Source organism: Chrysochloris asiatica, unplaced genomic scaffold (genome assembly GCF_000296735.1).
Source record: "Chrysochloris asiatica unplaced genomic scaffold, ChrAsi1.0 scaffold00210, whole genome shotgun sequence".
NCBI classification, from domain to species: domain Eukaryota; kingdom Metazoa; phylum Chordata; class Mammalia; order Afrosoricida; family Chrysochloridae; genus Chrysochloris; species Chrysochloris asiatica.
Window position 1 is genome coordinate 5,603,476 of NW_006408728.1, and position 10,908 is coordinate 5,614,383.

The window sequence follows — 10,908 nt, forward strand, 5'->3', positions numbered from 1 at the left end:
CTAGAACCATCAAGAGGGTAGAGCATGAGCGAAGTGTGAGATCCTAACCAGAGAAACAGCAACAACAGAGACAGAATCAGAAGGGATGACATAGAGAGATAGAGCAGATGAAACTCTAGACTCATGGAAAGGCTGTGCGCTGTCCGGCAGGAGGCTAGCTTGCAAGTTCCCTTTGTTCGTTTAAACAAATATATATTTTCTGTGTATTTAGTGTGCATCAAAAAAATTGAAGGAATTGAGGCAAATACTGTTAACCAATGATGCATGCAGGGTATTGTAATCATCACAATGAAACATAGGATTTGTTGTTGTTCTTGTTAGGTAGCATCAAGTCAACAACCCTATATACAACAGAACAACACCCTGCCCGGTCCTATAGGCCAACCTCACAATCGTTGCCACACTTGAGCCCACTGAAGCTGCCATTTGGCCAATGCATCTCACTTGGGGTCTTCCTCTTTTTCTCTGACTCTCCACCTTACCAAACATGAGATCCTTCTCCAGCGACTGGTCCCTCCTGATAATATGCCCGAAGTATGAGAGACGAAGTTTGGCCATCCTGGCCACCAAGGAGCACTCCAGCTGCACTTTTTCCAATACAGATCAGTTGGTTCTTTTGGCAGCCCACGGCACTTTCAATATCCTCCTCCAACACCATAACTCAAAAGTATCAATTCTTCTACGGTCTTCCTTATTCACTGTCCAGCTTTTGCATGCATATGAGGTTATTGAAAATACCATTTGTTGTTGTTGTTGTTGTCAAGTGGCTCACCCGTTGGTCGAGTCAGTTCCAACCCACAGCGAACCTGAACAGGGTTTCCGAGGCTGTAAATCTTTACAGGCGCAGAAAGCCTCATCTTTCTCCCACGGAGCAGCTGGTAGTTTCGAACTGCTGACCTTGCAGTTCACAGCCCAATTCGTAACCACTATGTTACCAGAGCTCCTTAAGGTTGAGTGCAAAACTGATGATCTGCCCTGTAAACTATCACTCAATTGACAATAAAAGTTTTTAAAACAAAAACCTGTACGTTCAGTAAACCTAAATAAACAACAGAAATAATTTCCAATCGTGTTAAATGTATTTTTCAAATCAGAGATTTTTCTATAGTTGATACATTTAAGAACGGATACATTTAGAAAAACAACTACATTAGCAGGAACCCTTAGACCCTTGTCATTTAAGCAATCTACAAAATGGATATTCTGTTTCTACATATAACAAGAGGTTTCAGAGTTCGTGGAAAAACAGAATTTAAAGATAATAGAAACTTTCCAAAAACTTTTTGAAGTCCATGGTATAAAGAAATGTTGGGGTATTATTTCATAATATAAATAAAATATTTAATCCTGGTGGTGGTGGTATGTTGAATCGGTTTCGACTGACAGTCACCCTTTATTGGGTTTCCGAGGGCATAAATCTTTATGGGAGCAGAAAGTCTCGTTTTTGTCCCATGAAATGACAGGTAGATTCGATATGCTTAGTTAGCAGCCCAATTCATAACTCACAGGCCTAACGAAAATAAAGTAATATGGTATATCAACCAAAAAAAGCAATTTGTGGGGAATGCATATATTCCATTATTAACCAGACTTGGGAAAGCTAACATTATATGAATATCCACAACTCCTCTCCCACAACCCATTTCTACCCCAAGTACTTTGTTTTAAACATGGAAACTCAGAAAATTTAAAGAAGATAGAAAACTATCCCCAAGATCCATGTCATGGATCAATCAATCTTGTTTTTCTTTCTTGTTGCTATGAGAAAAATGAGGCTTTTTTGCGCCCATAAAGATTTACAGCATCAGAAACCTTATACACGATCACTGTGAGTCAGAACCAACTCCACAGTACACCACCACCATCACCCACACTCCTTATATTTTATAATGGGCTTTGCTGTTTACAAAAATCCTTTCATCTACATTAACCTCTTATGTCTTTACAAACAGCCTGTAAGGTCAGCTTTTTGTTGTTAAGAGTCACAGAGTCAGTTCTGACTCAGAGTGACCCCATATACGGTTTCCAAAGAGCAGCTGGTGAGTTTGACCTTCCGACCTTGCTGGTGGTGTGGCTATGTGCCGTGAAGTTGGTTCCGACATAGCGACCCTGCACAGGGTTACTGAAACTGTAAATCTTTACAGGAACAGAGAGCCTCATCTTTCTCTCACAGAACTGCTGGTTGTTTTGAACCACTGATCTTGATATTTGCAGCCAGACTCGGAACCACTACACTACCAGAGCTGCTTGCTGACTTTGTTAGTGAAGTTTTATTTTTATTTTATAGAAAACAGTATCAGAATGAACAAGAATCTTGTTGTGGAAGCAAGTCTCCTGTCTTCAGTTCCAAAGCTCCTTGCAACACTACTACTCCTGTAATATCACGAAGCTTTCCATAAAACTGGCTGTGTTCCAAGACAGCAGTCCCAGACAGAATTAGCCTCTATATAGCAAATATTGTAAATTGTTGTTGCTGTTAAGTGCCGTCGAGTCAATTCCGACCCATAGAGACCCTATATAGGGTTTCCAAGGAGCAGCTGGTGAGCTTGAACCACCGACCTTGAAGTTCAAATGGCTTTGCAGTATGGTAGTTAACCCACACTACCACACTAGGGCTTAAATTGTGTAAATTGCTGTTGTTGTTAAGTGCCATCGAGTCAGTTCCAACCCATAGTGACCCTGTATAGGGTTTCCAAAGAGCACCTGGTGAGCCTGAACCACCAGCTTTACAGTTCAAATGGCTTTGCAGTCTTGCGCATTAACCCACATGCACCACACCAGGACTCCAATAGTGTAAATAGTGAGGGCTTAATGCAATAACTAAGGAGCTCTGGTAGCGTAGTGGTTAAGAATCAGGCTGCAAACTGCAAGGTCAGCAGTTCAAAACTACCAGCTGTTCCGTGGGAGAAAGATGAGGCTTTCTGCTCCTGTAAAGATTTACAGCCTCGGAAACCCTGTACAGGGTCGTTATGAGTCGGAACCGACTCCACGGCACATAACAACAACAATGCAATAACTGGCATGGGGCATGCATGTTTTAAAGGAGAAGAATCAGCTTTAAGTTAAATCAACATGGTGAGTGTATAGGGAACAATGAGAATACTCTTTTAAAAATAAGTGAAAATGAAATACTGCCGATTTGCACATTTCGTAGTAACTAAGTAAGGTAGTGATTAACACAGAAGAAAAAAAGAAAGCAGAGAGTAGACAAAACTGTAAAAGAAGGCATGATGTTTTTGTTTTCTTGTTTTTTAGGAAATAAGATGAAGGGCTTTTTTCTTTCCCCCTACAAATAGCAGCAAAATTTTGAACATTAGGTTATAAAATAGTAAAAAAGATTTTATTGAGCCTTCAAAATCAATGCTAGAACTACCAGCTCTTCTGTCATATAGCAGATCAGAAGACCAAAGTCCCATTTCTAGATCAACTATTGGCTAACCAATTCTTTTACCATTCTAATTCTCACATCTATAAAGTCAAATAACACTTTACCCAAATTATTTTTCATTGAAACTGGAAGAAGGCAACAAAGTCTTCATATATTTTTTTTAATTCCCATTATTCACTGCAAAAATAAATATTTCTTGAACATCTTCTATGTGTCGAGTCAATTCCAACTCAGCAATCCTATAGGAAGAACTGCTTAAGGGCAACGGCATGAAGAGAGCGAAGAGCTGAGGACTCTAGGTCCATGGATGGAAAAAGGCTTTACGCCTACAGTCAAGAGGCTGGTTTGCAAAAAGTGGCCTTTGGACATTTAAATGAATATACATTTTTTTACTTTGTATGTATACATCAAACATTTGTTAACTCATGAAAAAGTAAAATGTAAAAGGGAAGCACAACAGGGTGGAAGTAGGATAAATGTTGTTACAGGGAGGGGCGTGTAATCATAGAGATGAAACAAAATGAAAGATTGGCTGAAAGTAAAGCTGATGATCTTGTCTATTTACCTTCACTCAGTTCACAATAAAAAGTTGGGGTGGGGGAGCCTTTTTAACTAGAGCAGAAACCCTCATCTTTCTCCCAAGGTTCTCCATATTAAATATACTAGCTAAAACTTTTCAGTTCCCCATAAATCAGTAAACCTAAACAGATAAAAGTATGATTTTAGAAACAGATTTTCTGTAGTTGATATTATAAAACAACTGAGCTAAGATGGAAAATCAAAAGTAATGGACTTTACTGTTTGGTTGACTAAAGCACAGAGAAATGCTTAACTAATAATGCAACTTCTATAGCATAGTGGTTACGAATTGGGCTGCTACCTCAAAGTCAGCAATTCAAAACTACCAGCTGTTCTACGGGAGAAAGATGAGGCTTTCTGCTCCCGTAAAGATTTGCAGACTTGGAAACCCTGTGCAGGGTCACTATGAGTCGGGACCGACAACACAGTACTTAACAACAACAGTTACAAAGACAACAATGAGACATCTTAGAAATCTCAGAAATAACATTCATAAGAGCCATCGAAGAGAATGAAGCTGGATTTGATCATGATACAAGATGAAAACAGTAGTCATTAAATGTAGCTACACAGAAAGGGTAAGTTGGTTGTCTGTCCTTGGGTTCCCAAAGCACATCACTCACCTGTTACTGTATGGTAGTATATCTGTCATCCCCACTTGAACAGTAAATTCCTCAAGGACACAGACCTTGTTCAATTTACTTTCTAATCCTTAATGCCTAGTACTGGGCCAGGCACACAGAAGATATTCAATAAATGTCTTTCCAGCATGCAAGGTAAGGACAGGATCCCTGATTTTAACCTGTACTATTTGTGCAGGTAATTTATTCACTGTCTCTCAACTTCAAAACCATCTTATAGATTCTGCTATATCATTGCTGGGACTGAGACTATGCAAGTATACATCACCAATCCTCTGCCAAAGAGCTTCTGGTTAGGTTTTGCCTAAGGGGGTAGTGTATGGATTTTAGAAAACAGAAAGGGGGGTGGTGACAGGACTTTCATTTCCTGTCAGTATCGCCCCAGCAGCAGCCATGCATCCTGGCAGCAGCAATTGGTGCCAACTCTCAGCGTCTTTCGGTACTTCCTAAACCAGCCTATCACATGCCTTCAGACTGCTAGTAGCAGCTGAACAATGATGACCTCTCTCAAAGGTCCAAAGCCCATGCCCTTGGGGCCTCTTAAATTCTTGGGTTTTGTACTATGAGGGTGCCTTTTCGCTCTCCCACTCCTAGCTTTCTATAGTAAAACTCCCTTATTATATTGAAATTTCTATTTAAGTTTCTGTTTTCCTGATTGAATTCTAACATACTGTTAAATACTGCGTTCCTCACTGTGATACTTCACTGCCTCACTGAAGTGGAGAAATAAAATAAGTTTAGAGTTATTTTTATAGATAAAATCTAATTTAACAAATAACCTGAAACCCTTTAAATTTACTTCTGTTAAACTGCAGCAAAAAAGTTACATTTAACTATCATCTTTGGGAAGGGGAAGAGGAAGCAGTGCACACACCCTCCCTGCTACTAGGACACCTATCCTAGAGCTCTGAGATGTTTAGTTGGTACACCATTCCCGGTAGTTTCAGTTCCTCAGTGCCTCTCACCATATGAGCATGACACCATGCTGAACAGGATTCTCATATTTAAGGACACTTCTGTATATGTTGTTCAACATGGCCCCTAAAAGCAAGTCAACTACTTCATCTAATGCTCAACAAAGAAACTGCAATCTGTTCCAACGCTAAAGCTAAGCTGAACTTGTTGGTGTGTTATTATCCCTTGCTACAAGATTATCAAGCTTTTTTTTTTTTTAACTACATGTGATTTTTATTTGACACAATGACTTTAGGACCTAACCTTTCATAAAATACAACTTCACACTACAGCACAAAAACAAAATAAATTTTCCCTTGCAAGAAAGCCCACAAGCAACAACACATCTGTTGAAAAAAAAATGACCAAAAGGCTAAGATGTTTTTTAATAAGGCCGATTACTTTACATTTAATGGGCCTCATTAACCAATTTTACCTCAGATTAATTTTAGAAATAATTTTTCATTATTATACTTAACATATAGGAGGCCTGGTAACATAATGGATTACGAGTTGGGTTGCAAACCGCAGGTAAGTAGTTCGCATCTACCAGTCACTCCATGGGAGAAAAATGAAGCTGTCTGCTCCCATAAAGATTTACAGCCTCGGAAACCCTATACATGATCGCTATGAGTTGGAAGTGACTTGATGGCACACCACCACCATATTTAATATACACAAATTTTTTTTTTAATTATGACAAAATAAGAAATATGTAGAAGTAGCAAACACGTTCTTAATCCATTTCTGGAATGAAATGGAAGAAGGCAAATTCAAGTAACAAGAATCTTTCTCAGAATTTTTTATGAATACAGTCTGTAGAGTTACTGTGTTCCCATTGTTACTGCAGTGGTTAGGCACTTGACTGTTAATCGAAGGTCAGTGGTTTGAAACCATCAGCAGATATGACAGTCGGCGTGCAGGGGACTGCCGCCTTGGAAACCCTTTGGAGCAGTTCTATAAAGTCGGCGGTTAAAACCAACCAGCTGCTTCTCAGAAACCCTGTACAGGGTTGTTATGAGTCGGAACCGACCCAAGGGCACTTAACAACAACAACTCTGTCCTGCAGGGCTGCTGTGTCCGAAATGATTTAACAGTAATGAGTGTGTACACTGATCACCCAGTCAGCTGTGTCTCTGGGTCTATCTATACTAGTCGGCATCAGTTGCCTCACTCCCAAAAGTAAAAGAAATTTTAAAACAATTTTAAACATGAAAGTTCATAGTTATTTCCACTGCAGTTTATACACACAGCATAAAACTAGAGAGTGGCTCATGTAGCCCTGAGCACCTACAAAAAGCAAGGACTCATCACCTAGTTCTTGCACAGTGTCAAGCTTCCCATTACCACAAACAGCACCCCCAAAACCAAACCACTATTATCAAAATGATTCTGACTCACAGTGACCCTGTATAGGGGCTCTGAGGCTTTAAATCTTCATAGGAGCAGAATGTATCACGCAGCTGGTGAATCTGAACTGCTAAACTTGTGATTAGAAGTCCAGCGCTTATCCTACAATACTACCAGAGATCTTTCACAGTCAGCATATACATGTAAAATCAACCAAAGTGAGTATTTTTTTTTCTTACAAGAGGCACCCGAGGATCTAGGGATCCAGTAGAAAGAGTGGAAAAGGGAGAAGACAGAGGGACAGATAGCATAACTAGACCTTTGGGACCACACCATTATATTTGTTGCTGTTACGTGCCACTGAGTCAGTTCCAACTCATAACAACCCTGTGTAGGGTTTTCCAAGAAGCTACTAGTGGGTTTTAACCACTGGCCTTGCAGCATCACACCAGGATTCCTATACCATTATACCCCAAATTATATAGGGACCCCACATTACTAAATGAAAATAAGCATTCAATAAATTACCCAGATAACTGAGATTCCAGAGAAATAAAAAGGAAATAACTCATAACCTGTCTTCTACAACATGTGTAATCATCAACACTAATTAAAAATCAATGGCAGATCTGTATTGTGTGCAAAGTATATATATTTTTCCTTTTTGAAAAAACTGCAAATTGTGATGCATTTTTTATTTTCTCCAGAATGAGTCATCACAAAATAAGAATCTTTAATTCATACTAGAAACACTGATTTTCATGAAGTGCATTTTAATGTTAACTCACTTCTCCTACTACAAGGAATTGTGCTTTTTTGCTAATGCATAGAAATGAAGCTTTCACTGAAACATCTGGTCATATATTATTCATTAGACATATATCACCTTCACTCCTAAGACTGCAGAATATAAACACAAATCATGAATAAACCACATGAAAGATACAGACTTGACAACACACACTAAAAGTCTGTAACAAACAAATGAAATTCCAAAGATGTTTGCTGACCTAATCTTTATTTGTATCTACTCAGGGTCTAGGAACTAGCTATCCAAATGATCAGGACACAGAAAAACTAAAAAATTTTCAGGATTTTGAATGTCTATATTATCTACAATATTATGTTAGTAGTGAGTCAAAACCAACTCCACAGCACAGAGCCACCAATCTTAATTTTGGATTTTTCTATGCAGCACACTGAAGACAATCAGCATATTTTTCAAATACTCAAGAAAGACTGACAGACAAGCAGTTTTCTTCATGAATTCTCCATTTCATTTTCACACCTACTATAATTAACCTCAGACATGGATTCCACAAGGGTACACAAGTGAAATGCATTAACTCAAGTCCTTAGAAAAAGAGAGGACGGTATCTGCTTTGTTAACCTTGAAAGACAGAGTCTTCTGTAACTACCTATTACCTTAATAAGAAGTATACAATTAAGATTTTTAAAGTTACCTGTTGATTGAAACAAGTAGAAATTTCAAGGGAGGGTTGGGGGAGAAGGGTAAGAGCAGCCAGAGTCATACTGCTGCCAACTAAATTCATTATATCAAAGGATAAAATATTTGTTTTAAGACCCACAATCTAACAGCTTTCTATTTGAATATTATTAAAATATTCAACAACCACACTTTAATGCAAGTGGGGAAAGTAGATCATCCACCAATTACACTAAGCATTACAAATGATCTCTTGAAACTACCAGAAGTAGATTATGCAATGCAAATCATTACTTAACATACATTAGTTTTCAACAAAACTGTTTAAAACACTGAAATCATACCTTGCTTAAAATTAAGAAAACCAGCATATTATTAAAATGCTGAACGCAAACCTACCCTTTTCCTCAGCAAATTTCTTTACACACCTCAAAGAACCCTGACATTTTACAAAGTCAAATCGCAAAGATTTCACGAAAACGAGCTTATATTTGTTCTTCGTGGCCAAATAATCATAACGAATCTCAAAGTTCATAAACCCAATTTTAACTAACAACATCTCTGGAAGCAAGAAGAGGACTTCTGTAGGAAGGAACGATTCTGACAACCAAGGTGACGGCTATACGAGGTACCCCAAAGACCTCAACGCAGACGACAGGGTTCAAAACCAGAGGCTTCCAAAAGACACAAACCAAGACACCCCCTCCCCCTTCCCCATGACTCGTCGGGGAAACCTCGCAGCTTTAGAAATTCTAAGCAGCACCAGACAGATACTAGCGAGCAGGCAGACGGCACTCCAGGAATGCTTCAGCCAGGAGGACTGGAAGGAACCCCACCGCCGAGCTGCCACTTTACACGAAAACCCAGACTTCTGGCCCCGCAGAAGAAGGGGGGCTATTTGCACAAAGCGCCCCGACCCCACCCCCACGGTGCAGATACACACACCCCGGCTGCAAAAGGGGGAAAACCCATATTCCACACCGTTCGCCTTCGGAGTGGGGACAGAGAGAGGCTGGGTCCACTGCAGTCCCAGCCTCCGCGCCGAGCTGGGGGCTCCGCGCGAAGGAAACGCTCTCTGCGCTTCGCCCAGTAGGTCCCCCAGAAGCTAGGCTCACCCGACTCCGCCCCCGCTCCCAGGACCCTCGAAGAAGAAAAGGGAACAATGAGAAGCCGCCTCCCCAACAAGGAGAGCGGCCGGGGGCAGCGGCGCCATCGCCACTCACACCCCCGCGGACACACACACCCCCGCCCGGCCACGGGGCCGCCGTCCGCACCCCGGCCGACCAGACAGGCATCCCCGGCCCGCCGCTCCCGCGCCCTTCACCTCCCCGCCGACTCCGCTTACCTACTCCTGCCCCAGCCCGGGGCTCCGCTGGCCGCGGCCGGAGCGAGACTCAGGTAGTAGCCGCCGCAGCCGCCGGCGCCGCCGCACAATATGGCGAGCCTCGGCTTCCGCAATGGAGCTCGGGAAATACAACAGGGGCCGCTCAATATTCATGAGAGACCGAGGGAAGCCGGCTCGGCCGGCGCTGCGGGGAGGGCGGGAAGGAGCGAGCGAGGGGGCGGGGGCGCGGGACGGGGACGTGCACGGCGCGGGGAGGCCCGCGGCGCGAGGGGAGGGGGCACCGCCTCGTGCTGGCCGGGAGAGCCCGAACGGCCGCCCCGCCCCGGGCCGGCTGGCCCCGCCCCAGCGCCCACCTCGGGACAGACGCAGCCCCGGGACGACGCCCGCGTGACGCCGCCAACTCCTCATTCTCGCTACTCTCACGTCTGGAGCCTTCCCTGCCCCTGTCGTGACCCACTCATCCTGCCTCCCTGCCTGGCTGCCTGTGTTTTGAGTTCAGACTTCTATTCGCGCGTGGCTTCCTTTTCTTACACTCATTCCACCCGTGAAAATCATCATTAGGCGTTCACCTTCAGAACTTCACTTGAACTTCGTCACTTTACCACCCCATTCCACAAACAAATACTTTCCATCCTTACAGAGTAAATAAACAAGACTTCATGACTCCTGGGGGAAATGACCTCAATTCTAGAAAACTATTGTTGCACTTTTGTAAGCAATCAGATTGTTCTCTACAACTCTCAACCATTTACCTTACCCTGGGCTGTGGAGTCGAGTTTAACTCTTAGTGACCCTGTAAATCTCATAAGGCTTCCAAGGCTGTGAATCTTTCAGAAAACTGCCACATCTTTCTAACAGCAGCTGGTGAGTTCAAACCAACGATCTTTTGGTGAGCAATCAAATTATAACCACTGTGTCCCCAGTACTCTACCACTTTATTCCTAACTCCTTGACCACTTACACTATTCTGAACTTGAGTCTATAAAAGATAATAGATTAAATAGATTTAAAACATAATCGGGAAGTTTGCACTGCGGTCTGGTAGATCTGTGTCTTGCTTCAACAGTGTTTGTACCGAAGAGATGCGGGGACTCTCCCACCTCCAGCCTCAGACCACCTCTAACAACTTCTTTGGGCACAATCTCTTCTCTACGACCATCTCTTGAGCATTCCCTGTTACCAGGACCAGCTAAACACCGTGTGT

At 42.1% G+C, this 10,908-nt stretch overlaps 1 protein-coding gene across 1 annotated transcript in view; it reads right to left on the reverse strand.

Moving 5' to 3' along the window:
• The window catches only part of RNF2 (ring finger protein 2), a 50,378-nt gene extending 40,455 nt beyond the window's left edge, over window positions 1–9,923 (reverse strand). Inside the window, exon 1 of the mRNA XM_006872706.1 lies at window positions 9,705–9,923. The gene's annotated coding sequence lies outside the window, so the exon portion shown is untranslated. The remainder of the gene's footprint in view (window positions 1–9,704) is intronic.
• Window positions 9,924–10,908: the final 985 nt, after the last annotated feature.